The sequence below is a fragment of the Gymnogyps californianus genome, chromosome 3 (genome assembly GCF_018139145.2).
Source record: "Gymnogyps californianus isolate 813 chromosome 3, ASM1813914v2, whole genome shotgun sequence".
NCBI lineage: Eukaryota > Metazoa > Chordata > Aves > Accipitriformes > Cathartidae > Gymnogyps > Gymnogyps californianus.
In genome coordinates this window covers 1,036,212-1,052,413 of record NC_059473.1, presented here as the reverse complement: position 1 = coordinate 1,052,413, position 16,202 = coordinate 1,036,212, and the positions used below count along the sequence as shown (strand labels likewise).

At 47.0% G+C, this 16,202-nt stretch overlaps 1 long non-coding RNA gene across 1 annotated transcript in view; it reads left to right on the top strand.

Moving 5' to 3' along the window:
- Positions 1 to 7,810, top strand: part of LOC127015282 (uncharacterized) — a 61,299-nt gene extending 53,489 nt beyond the window's left edge. Inside the window, exons 3-4 of the long non-coding RNA XR_007766315.1 lie at positions 7,535 to 7,610; positions 7,755 to 7,810. This is a non-coding gene — a long non-coding RNA (uncharacterized LOC127015282). The remainder of the gene's footprint in view (positions 1 to 7,534; positions 7,611 to 7,754) is intronic.
- The last annotated feature ends 8,392 nt before the right edge of the window (positions 7,811 to 16,202 follow it).

Here is a 16,202-nt window from a genome sequence, read left to right as displayed (position 1 = left end):
GGATGCATTTCAAACTTTTGATTGAAATACGGACAGTATGTGATTTAATCGGTACTTGTTTTATCTGCAATGCTCCGTTTGAACTCTTTGTAGCATGCTGTATCTTGGCATGTTCAGACATGCTTCAAATTTGCCATCTGGTTTTGGAACGGAGTACCTGTTTCTTTTACGGTTGCACTCCGTATCCGTCGGGGGGTCTGTTTGTTTGCTTTACCGTTTTTTGATTTGGGATTCCGCTAAGGACAGAGCCCTCCTCTATCGCACCCGGGGAAGCAGCACAAGGGCAGCAAAGAGCTGCATTGCAGACCGACGGGCAAACCTCAAAACCTTTTTGAAGCGTGGTTCGGATCTGTTTCCAAAAGTTGGGATGCTTTTCTGAAACTCATCCAAACATATCTGAGACTCTTTGGGTTAGGAATTGGGTTAAAACCCAGGAGAATAGTCACTTTTTATTTTTTAATCCCCTCTCCAGCGTTTCTGTACTTACGGGTTCTTGCAAAGCCCGGACTCCAGTGAAAAATCGTAATTCATGGGGGAACTCAATAATTCTCTCTCTCCTCTTGGAAGAAGTTAAGATGACCAGATGTGTGCAGTCATTGTGAATGGAAAAATAGGGTGAAGTTAGCCCAACAGTTTCCCCCCGCCGTGTGGACTGTAACTGGGACCTCAGCCACGGCTGTAGGATGCAGAGATGCCCCCCTACGTAAGCCGTCACCTCCTCTGTCTCTGCAAGCTGTGTGTTTTCTTTTGGCGTTTTACCGCCAATAAATCACTCCTCTCTAGTTACTTCGTATACACACACGTGCGTGGGCCTTCCATCTGCCCTGTCACCTGCAGATCATCCAACCTGCTGATCTGGGGCTCCTTCACCCCTGGGGTTGCTCCACCAGACCTCGTTTGAAGGAACGTGTTTATCAAACACACGAGCGGCGTGATGCTCCATGGAGGAAACCTACTGGCCTGCCCCAAAGTCCCCGGTGCCACCGGCAGCCTCAGAGCTCGGCAGGACCGGCACCATCCACTGTGCAAACCTCAAAACCTTTGCCTGCCCTGGCTAAAAAAAAAATGTAACTTGGAGCCGAACCGCACAGTCAAACCCAGAAGTTAAATGAGGTAGGATAAAACACCATCATTTTCTCTGAGACCGTGGCCCAAAGAGCATCTGTGCGATGCTAAAGTTTTATACTAAATCCTATGGTACTGATATATTAGCCTACAGTACTGAAATATTAGCCCCAGGCAGCGTAAATCAGAGCTGTGTTGCCGAAGCTCACGGAGCCCTGCTGATTTACCCCGTTATTGCCCGGCGCGCTGACCTGCCCGAGGGTTTTAATCAGGTCTGAAGCAAGTGAAGTATATAGCCAATAAATTACCGGGCGCTCTTTGATAGCACGGCAAAGGTTTCCCAGTTGAAGAGGTAGAATATCTGAAATCAAACCATCAAAATACGGCCTCGCCGGTATTTTACCCCTTCAGCCTCAGTTCATCAAAAAGCCAGTAAAAGCCTCTGCGGATACCGCCTGGCTGCTACTTATTCTCCTCCTAATGAATGTGGAAATATCCATGGCAAGTGGAATTTATGGATGAAGGAATTCCAGTTACCATCATTTCATCTCCGCTGTAATAAGGCGGGCTGCGGCTGACAGCCCTGTAAAATACTGCCAGCTTGCCAAAAAAACCCTGAAAAAGGGTCGTCGGAGCCCGTCCAGCCTGCATCCACGGGGGGAAAACCACCTTTAAACCTCCAGAAGATGTTTATAACATAGTGCAGCTCCTGTTCCTTCACAGGCCTCTTCTCGAAGCCAAATGAAGGCGAACCAAATACTTTATTGAGTGGGCTCTGATGACCTTCGCTTTTTTTTTTTTTTTTTTAAATGAGCAGATCTGTTTAAGGAAAAAAAAAAGTATATGAAAAACACAAACTAACTTCAGATGGCGAGTTTAACCTCCAATGGTCTCGCAGATTAAAAAACATTAAATCTTTTTATCTAAATTCTAATAAAAATCATGTCTCCCATGGTTTTAGTGACTGCTTCCAACTACACTTAAAAGCTTATTATTTTCAGGTCAGGTAGTGTGCACTGCAAAACTTTTTGTATTCTTTTTTTTTATATTTTAAGCCATTAATTTAAGGTTTGCTCTTACTATGAAAAAAAAACTTTGTTAAATATTCTCGCCTCTCACAATTTCACCCAGGAAAAGCTTCGTGTTTAAAATGAAGCGACATCGAGTTTTAACTGATAGAGGAGAGAATTTTAATGGCAAATCAAATCCATTGCACATTTACTTACCTTCCTTTGTACGGTATTACAAATATACCATATTTTAATGTATTAGCTGAGAAAAATATCTTTTTTCTTTTTTTTCAAATCTTCTAAAATTAATAAAGTATGGAAAGGGTCGAGGCAGCTTGACTTCATCCTCAGGTAGAAGCGTCCCCAGGGCTGATGCTGAGTTGTTGATTTCACCGGCTGGAAAAGTCTCCAGAGCCGAAGCAAAGCACACACGTTCTCCAATAAAGGGAAAATTCTGAAGGTTTTAGGGGAATTCACTGCAGATCCTGGCAAAGCTGATGGGCACAGCTTGCTGACTGAGTAGACTATTTGTCGAACAAACTGAAAGTTTCAGGTGACCACAGCTATTCATTAATTTGGTCTGGATTCAGCAGAGCCTGCTGGCAAGGCAGGTAGCATGAGGAAGGCAGATTCGAATTGTCAGTTTGGGGTGGGGTTTTTTTGCCTTTTTTTTTTGGAATACATTTTGAAATGCATCTTGGTATCTTGAATTGTAATCCCGAAATGATGTTTTGAGTGAAAATGTAGTTAAAGCGAATGTTTTTGCTTGCTTGCTTGTTTGCTTTTAGCACGCAAAATGGGGAAAAACAACCCCCAAGACAAAATGACCTTGTTTCATTTGGGGTGAAACAAGGCATTTAATTCAATCCAAATTTGAACAGTGCTTTTCTCCTCCCCCCCCAAAAAAAAAAAAAACCACTGCTTTTTTTCACTTCTGGTTGAGCCAAAATAATTTGAGATATGCCTGAGGTTTCATTTGTTATTGTTCTCCTGGTTTGCCCACGCAACTGAAAATGCGATTATTCCTGTGGCTTTGCCCAGCGCGGGCAGGAGGGAGCAGAGACGAGGAGGGAGGGAGGGAGGGAGCAGCATCCCTCGGGAGCGCTGCGCTTGAGCCTGCCAGGGTGGGAATTTGGTGGGGTAAAAAGACCTTAATGCTGCTGGATGGGGGAGAAAATTAATCCAGCTCTCCGTGCCAGCAAAACCCACGCACGCACGCACCCCGGCCGGCGTCTCCGATGGATCCACTTACCACTTTTGACCTTGTCCTTTCTTCCCCTCGGCTAGAAGCGGTGCTCTGGCACTAGGTGGAAATCATCATTAGGAGTTGGAGTGGCTCTTCAGCCGGCTCCTTTCAAACCATTGCACCCCAGTTTTAGCCTACTGGTTGTGCAGCGCTTCATTGGAGCAGCTCCTGTTCAGCATCCCGTGCTGGAATGGAAGGCCTTCCATCGCCATCCCCTGCTCTGACCGTATATTCTGGCTATTGCCAAAAGGCAAAAAGAAATGTCTCTTCTCAGCCTCTCCCGGTTCTGCATTATTATCGACAATTTTCTACTGAACAGACCAGCCCAACTGCTGGAATGAGATTCATTCCCCACCTACTTAAAAAAAGGCTTTTTATAATGGCCTTTTAGCCTCGCCGGACAGGGAATTTTCCTTGTGTCCGTCTGCTTTCCGGATTGATTTTGTATGGTTCCGAGATTGCTGATGTACCTTGCTGACATATATTGCTTCTCCTTTTTTTTTTTTGTAGCAGCTAAAATCAGAACGTAATGAGGGACAGCAACAGTGCAATGCACCAAGCTGCATTTGACTTCCACCAAATATGTGATCCCAGTGTGGTTTATATGGAAAATATAGTATCGGATCTGTAATACCAGTGAGCATCATACATTCAGCTGAGAAATCTGAAGGCATCTTAACATCCCCAGTGTTGTTAACACAAAAATATTGGGCTATGCCAATCTAAGCCTCTCAGAGCAGCCATCGGTCGGGGCAGGAGCAGGACCGGGTTACGGTGACACCTCCCTCCCTTCACAGCGGCGTGTCCCCAGGCCTTTTGAAATATTTGTGGCCGCAGCACATCCATAAACCAAGAGCCAAATCAGGCTGTTTGGAGTCTCCCTTTACTCGGAAGGAGGCAGAAGTTAGCGGGAATAATGAAAATCTTAAAATCATGGGGTAAAACGACCAGCTGAAGCCCCGACCCCCTCTTCAGTGCAACTTCTGACCATTTCAGAAACCAGTATTTCCCTCTGTAAACATTGCTATTCCAACAACTAAACAACCCTTGCACTCGATGGAGGCGTTTTGCTGCCAGAAATATTGGGGAAAAAAATTCTGGCTTTCCATTCACAAGAGCATTTAAACAACACTTTACATCAAAGCCCTTTCATTCCCCGGCCGGAGGAGTTATAAATGGGGCTCGGTGCAATCGGTACGGCTCCTGCCTTGGGACGGAGCACTTCAAATGCCTCGTGCTTTCAAATGCCACAACATTAATATCCACCATCCTGGAAGTTAAAAGAATATTTATACACGTACACATCACATTAATAATGCATCGATTGACTGCTCTTATATTTAGAAACTAATATATTAAAACAAATTACCAAGTGACAAAACTTTCTTGACAGGGGATGAAATATGTTGGCCTGCTTTATTGTATGTTATATATATTATTAGAAATCAAGTAAATTCTTCCCATACTGTGACTTTTTAAAATAAAGTCTTCGTGTCTGATTCTCATTTATGCTCCAAGCTCTGTATACTCCCCGGCTCGTGTGAAGTGGCAACAGGGCAGATAAGAACGAAGTCTTTCAAAGCTGAAGACTTTAAATCTCCTTATTTAGGATGTACTTGGTGGGAGAAAATAACCTTCCGCCCTGCATGTAGCTACAGCGAGGGTTGGATATCAAACGCTAAGATTTCAGGACCCCAATACTAAAATTTTGAAAGGTCTTTAGCGTAATCCTTTAGTCTGTTTACCGTTAGATACAAGAGAAAATGCTTATTTACAAGAGTAAACATCTACTTCCATTTCAAATAGGAGTTTAATCTGTTTAGAGAAAGGCTTGGGAGGAAATAATTCAAACTACTTTAAAGATTAAGGTTATCAGCTTTTTTTTTTTTTTTCCCTTCAAAGGAGATCGCAGGCAACCTTCAGAGGAAGCTGTATTCGTTAAAATTAGCCTGAAAGTGTTTAAAATGCTCCATTATTTGACCTCGTCGCAGTAAACCTAAATACGAGATGGGCCAGTTTTCTGCCTATTTCGGAATGACTGTAGCGGAGGCTGTAAAGTGTGTGGCCCCGCGTCGGGTGGGTTTTCCGTTCTGCAAACGCGTGCACGGTTCCAGCCGTTTAATTAAGCTTTATGGGTGGCTCCAACACAGCCTAATTTTCAGGAGACGGCATGATTACGATGCTATGTTCCATTTTTACTCCTGCACTTTAGTCGTTAGTACGTTCTGCAGCAAACATTAGCGATACTTTTGAAAGGGCTTAGCGCTTGAACGCTTGGTTTTCTTTCGAGTCTTTATTTAAATATACTTCTGATTAAAGCCATCCGTCCTGCCAGACAGCCCTTCCTCGCGCTGTGCATCGATTTCCACGCGACACCTCCTCCTGAGGACAGAGCAAATCGACTGCCTTTTACTGTAAATCTGCTTACCCTGGTGAAAACTGGGTAAAATCTATTTTTCAAAGCAAAGGTGGACACTGACCGCCCAGCAGCTTGGCAGGGGAGCGGGATGGGGTCAAACAGAGCTGCAGCGCTGGCTGGGTGCGAAGGACCTGGGCTTAACGGAGCAGCTTTGCTGCCCAGCCTCCTTCAAGGAGGCAGAGGGAATAAGTGGCCAGCTCCAGCAATTTACCCCCAGCACTCAGACGGGGCTCGGATGTGCTGGCACCTCCTGCCCTCGAGCTGCTGGAGTGCTTGAGCACGAGCTCAGCGTTTGACTTCGGTGGGTCCGCTCATGTGCCTACGGCCAAGGGCGTGCAAGGCCACCACCTCTGCAAGACCGAATCCTCGCCGAGCCCGGCTCAGGTTCTCAAAGTCCAGCTTGGTGCTTTCTCCTTTCCGTCCCCACCAAAGGGAATTTTAACTTCTACTGGAAGGTCCTCCAGAAATGATCCTTTCAGGCTTAAGGGATGTTCTCCCTGAGGCAGCAGGGCTTGGGCTGGGTGGTAAAGGCCACCCTCTGCATATGAAGGGGCTTTTCACTACCCAGGATGGTGTCTGAAGTTTTGCAGTGAGAAGGCTTAGTAGCTCTGCGGGACTAAAAACATAAACCCCGCTCCTCTCCTCCAAAACACCACCTCGGTAACGTGAAACATCAGCAGTGGGAACGTCACCATCTCCCACAAGAAAGCGGTGTAGCACCAAGTGGCAAGGATCATGATTAAACTACCCATGACAAAGAGTTTAGAGGCTAGCGTAACATGAGTTGTCTCCTGTATTGACCAGTGTCGCGTACACTAATCTAAAGTATTGCATCTGAGCAATTCCCTTTAACCCTGCTCACCGTGGGAGACACGGCAGTTGTGGATGAGGGCCTGTCCACTGAGGTTCCCCAACCTTTTGTTCCTGACCCTTTTCTCATGCAGTTCAGACATCCCCACGCTTCTTAACCCTGTTGAAGTCAACAGCAAAACTGCCAGGAGCCTCGGCAGAGCCAAGTTTTTAACGGGATCTCAGCAGAAGCAGCCATGCTATCATCTCATGGACGTACCTTCAGCGGAAGCAGTCATGTCCCTTTACGTCACCTCTGAATTTATCCCTCAATTTGTAGTCCTTGACGGGCAAGCAGTGCTCTCCTGTCTCTCGGGTAGCTCCCTGCTCTCCTTGCTTCACAGAAGTGCCTTGTCCCACAACAGATCTCAAAGAGCTTTAAAGAGGAAATCACGGGGGGTTTTTTCCCCCACCTCCTTTAGGTCAAAAAATTGGTGGTTATAAAAATGAACAGGGAGTGCCGGTGCCCACACATCCCAGATATATCAGAAATCTCCCAGCTTGCTCCTCTCGGCAAATCCGAAGGGCAGTCTTCCTCCAAGAGCCCTCAGGAGGAGGGTATCCGCAGTTACGCAGATGTGTTGTTCACTGTTAAGTCAGAGGGACTCACCCTGTGTGTTGGTTTTCAGGCTTTTGTAATGGATGAATACCTGTGTTTTTCTGGGGTAAAATTCACAGATTCTTTTCTGGAAAGCAGAAGGAATCAAACCCAATTTGATCTCCATCCTTAAAAAAGTGAGTTCCTTTCCTTTTTTCTCCAGGGGAGGTAAGACAGGCATGGGAGGGCACCAGGAAACATACCGAATAAAACATTCAATAAAGAATGTTTTGGTTTGTTTGATCGAGTTTTTATAGGCATGGGAAGTACCAGCTTTGTTTTATTAGGAGTGTGAAATGCCGTTCGATTTCTGCTCTGAACAGACTTTTCTTCTCCCTCCGCTGCAGAGAGAGGCCGTCGAGCACCACCAAGGGGTAACCGCGGCAGAGGATGGGACCATCAGGTGGACTTCCCTCCGTTCAGGTACGCGTGACTTTCTTCTCGATGCCCGCATTTCTAGATCTATAAGTCCCACCTAAGGATGGCTCGCAGGGTGTTTACTTTCCCGTGACCCTTGGATGCGGTAATCCTGTGGCTTTCATTATTTGATTCCTGTTGTGGTTACAGGACACTTGAAACGAGAGTCAGCACCACGCAGAAATGGGAAACCCTGAGGAATGGCGGTAAGTTCTTGGTAGGGGGTCGGACAGTTTTATCTATTCCCACCCCGAAAGTGGCCAACCAGAGGTAGCAACGCCCAACATAAAAAATGAATCAAACTCTGACAAAGCTTGAAATGAGTTCCGCAAGTGTGAGAGTCAAGATATTGCTATCAATAGCGCTGAAATTATAAAAGCCTTTTGAAATGCTTTCCCCCTGGTCTGGGCTGAGGAGGTAATTTGGGCTGAGCAGGTAGAGCAGAGGTGTGCCAGATCCAGCAGCTCTGCGGATACTTCACCCGTGTACCTGCTCCAGCTTCCCCCTACGTAACTCTCTCTCAGCTTTTACAAACAAGGCAAGGAAGCACGGTATTTTTAAGCGCGAAATTTTCATTTCATTAAGTAGAAACAACAGGATTAGGTGACCAATGGAGCAACATCTGAAAAATCTGGCTGGAATGTAACAGGGAAGATTTTTCACCATACAAACCTGGGAAATTCAAACGGTACGTGGAGCAAACTTGTGAGGTTTTGATGGTAGCATGTTGCAAAAAGCCCTCAATTTCAGCTTTCCTTTTTGATGGAAATTTCAATAATTCATGCCCATCTCCAACGAGTGCAGTCCTCACTTTCCGACTGTGAAGAATTCCCCTGCTGAAGCATGATCTAGCTCTTCCAGAATAAGTGATGGAGTCAGCAAGGTGAAAACTAATTTCTTTGTAACGAGGGCTTAATTTAAAATAATTATTGCTATGTTAAAGAAGCAGTGTCCTCCATTATTTATTTACAACATGCGCATTAAAATGCTTAACTAGAGCTCAACCCTATTAAACCAATCTGCAGCATCAGCATATTATTTACGAAGTTTTGCAGCCTCCTCAGAGAGGCTGAAATGATCCTCCTTGTATTTTTTTTAAATGCAGACCCCAAAGTCACACTGGTGTTGGTAAGGGATTTCTTACAAGGCAAGGAGTGAAGCCGTTATTCACGCCCTTATCTGGGCCTAAAACCAGAGCAGAGCAGAGCAGCAACGCACTTTTAAAATGTGCAAATATGGAATATTCACATGTAAGCAAGCACAGTTAGCAGCGTGTGCCAGGTTTCATTTTGGTTTTGGAATCAAATAAGAGCAATTACAGGGTGTGTGGTATTGTGGAACCCGTCCAGATTTTTTTAAGAGGGACTGCTGATGCTTTTTTAAGACACGATCCTGCCCTGTGAAACAAGTGCCTTTCCTCACCACCTCTCCTGTAAAGCAAAAGGCGCTGCCTCCAGACGGTGCCAGCGACAGAGCAAGCGGGGATTCTGGTCTCAGCTCCCTTTATCAGAAGAAAAGAAACACGAGTCTTCATAAGACTTTAAAATTTGGTGATGGTCTGAATGAACATGAAACGTTTTAGATGATAAGTTCACATTGAAGAGCATCCTCGTTTTTATGTAGGAAAGTAAAACACCCTGGAACAACCTAACAGTCCCAAAACACAGGCTCCTGAAAGAGCGTTCAGCATGCTATTTTTGGCTGATTTTTTCTTTCTCCCCATTACAAACCATGGTCCTGAGTATTTATCCTTCCCAGCCTCACAGCAAAAAAATGATGAGATCATGAAACTCGTCCTGTGCCCATCCCTAAGCGAGTTCATGTGGCTCAGGATGGGACAAGGTCCCCTCCGTGGGAATCACTGCAGAAAGCAGGCCCGCTTTTGTCTTGGAGTTGGGCTTTAATGCCATCGCTCCAAACACAGGGGTTCTTTCTAGGCACGGCTTTCCCAGCATCGCAATGAACACTGCAGGCAAAGCAGGCAGGCGCATTTCTTATCTGCCTGGGGCACGGATATGCAGGTTTCTGTCACGCTTACCCTCTTTTTGCGGTAGCATAATTAACGTGCAAGGCAAAAAACCGTGCCTCTCGTCTGCAGAGATGGTTTTTCGGTGAGTGTAAACGGGTGGCTAGCGACAACCACGAGCGAGAGGTGACGTTGCAGGCAAGGAGAAGGGGCGCGGGCTGGTTTGTGCCTGGTGGGCTATGGGGCCAGCGGTATCCTCAACATACGGAAAAGTCCATACGATGGAGCGAGGTCCAGCGCTCTTTCTTGCTGCTTCCAAATGAAGTCGGGCTGGGGCTGCAGCTTGCCCGGCAGCTGGGCGGTAGCAGGCAGGAGGTGCCGATGTACGGCTGAGAAGCCTGACGGCACCCATCCTGCCTGCGGGGACGGGGCTGCCCGGCAGGTACGGGAATAGTTTTTCCACGGTGGACAGAAAGAGGAGAAACCATCTTAAATTACAGCAAGAACCGTTCCTACTGGAAACGGGTAACAGCTTGCCAACAGCAGCGGAGGGGAGTACGTAAAGGAAGCAGTGACATTTCCACCTAAACATTTGCTTAGTCCTTAAGGGTTATTAAGCCCCGTCGGGAATGCCGGAGGGTAGAGGCCAGCCCTGGTTTGCAGCTGAGGGGATGAATCCCCCCGCCCCCGGTTTCTGGAAGCCCAGCCACCCCTCGCTCGGTGGCTGCCGCCTTCTGGCGTTTCGCCGGTAGATGCCCCTGCCCTGGTCAACACCGGCACAAAGCCGGAGCTCGAGCGGTGCGCTTCTTCGCTCCCGCAGCTCCTTCTTGTCCCGCTTAGAGGACGCTTGGTGATCCTGCGTGATATAAACACCCTGTAAAACGCCGGCTTCCGCGGAGGGTCCGCCTGTCCGCGTGGAAAGAAGGCGCGCTGTAAAAATAGCAAAATCATCATGAGCGCGCGGCTGTCGCTCCAGCCAAGGAGTTAGTTCTCTGCGCCCCTTAGACCTTTGTTCCTTCTGCCCAGGCTCACTGCCTGCTTGCCGAGGACTAACTCGGAATTTCAGAAAAAGGGTTTCTTCGGCGGTGGCTGGAGCACGGGAAAGCCGGGCTTGGTCCGCCTGGGCTTTTCCCCAGCGTCTGACAAAGTGCATTTGTGGCCTTGCATTAGTCGCAGAATTAATCACGCCTGACAGGCCGAGTGCAGCCCCGTGCGAAAGGGCAGAGCTCCAGCGAGGCCAGCGGCTCCTGCCAGCTCTGCCCCGGCCTCGTCCATCTGAAGCCATTCTTTCCAAACACTGATTTATTTTCTAGGCAGAGGCGGGGAGGGGGACGACTCATTTTTGGTGTGTCCCCTGGGCAGGTTTTCATTTTTTAACGTGACTGGCAGGGTCAAGTGACAGAAATGCTTTTCTTTGGTGATGGACAGCAGAGAAAGGAAGCCTTTGTCAGCATGGAGCTGCCACTCTTTTTTGGTGACACCTTTCTTCCAGGCCTGCCAGCGAGGGTGAAAATGGCAGTGATTTGTTTGGTAACTCCTTATGGACATGCCTCTACTTCCACCAGGCAGGTCTATTTATAACCTGAGTTTATAACCTTAAGTTAGCCCCTAGCTGTATATAGCCTACCTATGTCATTAGGCTTGGAAAAGGTTGCAGCAACAGTTGTTGGATTTTTTTTTTTTTTTAATTTGGCTGAAATTTTAACAGTGTAAGTGCAATGTTGTTGCTCTTTCTCTTGTTATTTGAATTGCATAACTCCCATTCTCTGTGTGTGTGTGTGTGTATCCTGTTGCACTAAGTACCCGTGCTCTCTGCCTGTGCAGAAGCCTGCAAGGTGGACAGACTTCGCTGCAACAACGTCCTGCAGCAAGAGCAACTGGGACCGCACTCTTCTTTCTTCCCTGCTCCCTGAAACGGAGCAGGCTGGTTAGTTCAGACTGCAACTCCTGCAGTCCTGCAGCCTGCGTCCTGCAAAAGCTGCGGCTACCACAAGCCCCGGCGTCCGCCGGCTGTGTCACCCTGCGTGCCATCAGTCCTGTCCGCTGGGCTTGCCTCTCCCGGGAACCCCTGCATCGAATCCGGGGTCTGCAAACATCTAAAACCCTGGCTATAAGCCTTACTTCTTCTACCAGCACGGTCTTTGCTGGCGGGCCCGGTGGGTTGGGTTTGCTGAGCAGACGTGGAGGACTTCTGCAGGCATTGGCTTTGGTGTGGTCTACCAAACTGGCTCTCCTGGCCACCAGGAATGGCCAGAGGTGTCACGCTCCTCAAGTGTAAAGGCTCAGCGCACGGTTCTCGTCTTTAACTTGAAGTTACAGGGATTTAAGTGCGCGCCCCCAGCAGAGCCTGGGTTAAGGCTGAGAGAGGAGCACGACAGAAGCAATGCCTCGAGTGCACAGCCCATTTCTCCAGCTGTATTTTCCCTGAAATAAAACCTTCTTCAAGAAAAAACGGAACCTCTCTCACCTTCTGTGCAACAGGGAGCGTGATTTTCTCACATGCCAAACATCAATAAAAACGAGAAGTCCTAGGAAAAACATCCTCCGAGTTCTCTCTCTGTAGATGTCCTCCCGTCAAGCATGCCTTCCTTTTTTAAATGCCTGCTAAACCCACCTCCCTGCTTTTCTTCATCATACTCCCAGTCCCTTTCCTTCTCCAGAAATAAATCTGAATGTCTCTTGAACTCATTTATACTGCTCGGTTGCCTTCCCCAGCCTAACTCGTTCCATATGGCTATTGCTCTTTGCGTGGAGCAGTTCTGCCTGGGTTCCCTCATTTACTTCCAAGATTCTTAATTTTATGAACAATTTCCTAACAATCAGATCAATTAGAATGTGGAAAAGTCCTCCAAGGGAAGCGGTAGGATCCCTGTCACTGGTATAATGCAAATTTGGGCCAGACAAAGCAATTCTGCCCGTCCTCTGCGGAACAATCCCTTGGATGGGCTGATCTAATAAAGCAGATATTTTCCATCTTTGCATTCCTGGGGCCTGATCCTCCTCCCAGTGACACCAGTGGCCACGCTCTCCCGGCTCTCCGGGGGAGAGGCTGGGTTCCCTCTGCCCGTCACGCCGGGGCTTTGCCTTCTGCATGCAGCTCTGCCTTTTTCCAGCGCGAGGGCCGCATGACGTGAAATCACTTTGGGTTATTTAGGCTTGCTTTCACAATTATAGCTGCTGCTGCTTTGCTATTTCCCCCCCCGCCCCCTTATTTATTCTGAGTAATGCCTGACACATGCTTATTTCATGCTTCATACCGATATATTTCAACGAAAGGCAAACATAAAGAATGAAACCAATACAGTTTTAATGGATCAAATACCATCCTACTAAAAACCACAATTTTCGAATCAACATTTTTATTGAAACAGACTTTCATTCAGAGCAAAGCGTCCTACTGAAACCCAACATTTTTTCAAACTCTTGTCCAACAGTCTCTTTTATTTTCCCATCTCAAACAGGTAATTTTCCAATCAGACCTATTATACCAAATCAATTTACATTTACCAAAAATATATAATTACAAGAATTAGCCCAAACCAACGTATTTTTTTAATCCTTCGCCTGTTAACTCAAACCACATATATCTGCAAGTAGGAATTCTTTTGGAGACCAATGGAAATGTATTCCAAACAATGCATTCTTATTCAAATTCTTATACATTTTAATCAAAAAAATCTTGTATTATCTGCAACCAATATCTTCGAAGTCAGCCCATTTTATTTTGTTTAAGTCAGACCACTTTTACTAACCCCCTGGTTTATATGGAATTAATATAGTACGCGTATTGAATGCGATGCCTAATGACTGATATAATAACACAAGCAAGTTATTTTCAGTGTATATATATAACGAATGGCTATATTGCTGATATTCACCAAACCAAAACATATTTTTATTGAAAACAGGAGGGATACCCGGCGAGGACTAGCTTTTTCCTTGGCCTCGCACGGGGTGGAAGGGTGGAGGACCAAAGGGCAGGGCTCAGGGGAGAGCATTCCCACCCGCTGGACTTCTCCTGTCTCAAGTAGCACACAAGAGCGCAGGTCAGCGTCTTTGCGTTGGAGACTCCCACGTGGTATTACACCTTCCGTAACCTCCAAAAAAACCTACAAATGTGGGGGGTTTTATGGCCGCAGCTTGTATGGGAAACCTTCTTGAGGACCGTCTCCATGGATGGTTGGGAACCTTCTTCCAACTGCAGGCCAGTGGAGGTCCACCTGCCTGGAGCCGGCACTGGCCTCACTGGATCTTCTCCGTCCGCGAGACGTGGATCCACTCTCGGCTTTCACTTCTCTTGGCTAAAAGGCAGGCTCTCCTTTCTCCGGGGTATCTTGGGGCTCTTCTCTGTGCTGGCTCTAGCTCCAGCTGAGCTTCCTTGCACGTGGATGACCAAATTCCTGACTTCTCTATTAAAGAAGGTCTCAACAGAGTCTTATAAAGCGGCAATAAAGTTTTCCCGTCCTGGGTAGATTTACACCACATGATATGTCCCCTCAGCTGTCTGCCTTTTCCTGCCTATGGCTGAAATTCCAGCTGTTAGATCCCACAGTCACACTGATCTCGCCTCGCTTCGGCAGCCGTCCCAAAGTGAAATATTTGGTCTGACCTAGCACGGGAAAGAAAGGTGCCTCCACCGGCAGGTCCTCTGATCTTGCCGTAGCTTGGGTCACCCTTGGGAGATGCTGGTCTTCCTCCAGGACTGCGAGAGGGAGCAGGCAGCAAGAGATAACCTGCAGCTGGGTGGACAACCGTGGACCACAGCACCTGGGAGCGTGCCGGTCCCCGGCTAGCTGGCACACGGATGGTCCCATCGACGCGATGCCTGGGAAGGAGGAGAGGGGCAGGCATGCTTTGCAGCACCGGCTTGTCCTGGTCTCCATCCCGGTTTTTCCCGGGAGCTGATGAGAGGGTTGAGACGGGGCTGGCGTTTCGGTCCCTGCCAGGCAGCGAGGAGGCTGGGAAGCTGGCCTGGCTAAATTCATTTACTCCTCTGCTTGCTCCTTTATTTATTGAGGGGTTGAGCAGGCTTGGCAGTATTCTGGTATTTCAGCAAAATTAGATATTAATTTTCTCCTAAATGCTCTATAATTTTATTTTATTAAAACTTTTACAAGGAGGGAGAGAGGGGTTTCTTGCACCATCCCAAATGGGTGCCAATAAAATCTTTATACCCTACCACAGTCTCAGGTACTCCACGTTTGCAAAGAAAAATACATTATGCAGAGAAATTATTTTTTGAAAAATATATATTAGAGAAAGGATATAAAACTTTATTGGCGCTATATTTCCTACCCCTCTACTTCAGAAAGCCAACTTTCTCAAGTATTGTACACCAAGCGTACAGTCCTGAAAGGGAGGAAAGAGGGAAATAAACCTTTAGGCAAACGTGGGGATCTCTGAGAGCACTTCTAATAATTTTTACTGTGAAAGTAATACCCTGATTTTAAGGTCTGGTGCCTTAGGAACTGAGAGGGATTTAGAGGAGAGCAGCCCCGGCATCTGCCCCGGCTTGGAGGGGCTGGGAAGACCACGCTGGGAAGGGTGGCACCCCTTGGAAGGTGACGGGACTTTCCCAAGTACCCGTGCAAGAAGCAGAGGCGTTTTCCTCCTGCTTTTTAATCCCAGAGCTTTTAACACTGCTTAGGACAAACCGTCCCTCTACCAGACTGCGGGGTTTTTTTGCACAAAAAAGGCTAATCCGCAGCTTGGATAAACCAGGGTAGCCCTGCTAGAGCCAGATGATCGCTCTTGATTGCAACTGGGCAAGGAATCTGGTCCGGCTTTCTAGTCTTTATTGGGAAAATTTGTTTACAGCTGTATACTGGGCAAAGGAAGCTTGTGCAGCCCTTCTACAGCACTTATTCACACAAAGCTTTAATATTTGATAATGTTATTTAATAAAATCTGTTACAAGGTTCTTAAATAACTCTTTATGACCCTTTTATGATTTATGTCATGACACATAACCTCGGGTGTATATATTTTATGTTATTACAGATGTGTAAACTGATATTAATTGTACACATTTTCCCCTGAAGTATAAGAACTTATTTTTTTCTCTTTTTCCCTTGGCTATATAACTAGACATATAATAATTTCTACAGAAGGTAAAACCAGCACATATAGTAAAAAATGGATGAAAAATGTTTGTGCAGCTCTGCCTTTCATTTTAAATGAATATAAATGTTCGTATATGTCATAAATTTAAGCTGCAAGTAAATTACTGCCAAGTTCTGAGCCCATCTCATGTTTGAATCCTGGAGTAAAATAGAAAACATTTGTTGAATCAGTCTGCTGAAAGCGGCAAGGAAATGATGTAATGTTTATGAAATATGCAGTTTTGATACAATCCAATTAGCACTCTCGGTTGCTCTCTAGCAGGCTTGCGGCAGGTTTGCTGGGGGCAACCGGCCGCGGGGAAGCAGGGATGTCCCCCGCCGCAGCGGGGACGGATGCCTTTCCTCCGGAGGGTGCCCAAGCAGCTCCCGGCAGCCTGCAGGTTATCGCTCACGGCTCCGTTCATGATGCCCACCCCCCCGAAAAATGCTCTTCGAGACCGCCAGCCTAGGATGCTCTACCCAAGGTTTCCTGGTGGGTCGGGGCGGGGGGGCAAACGGGTGAGAAACCAC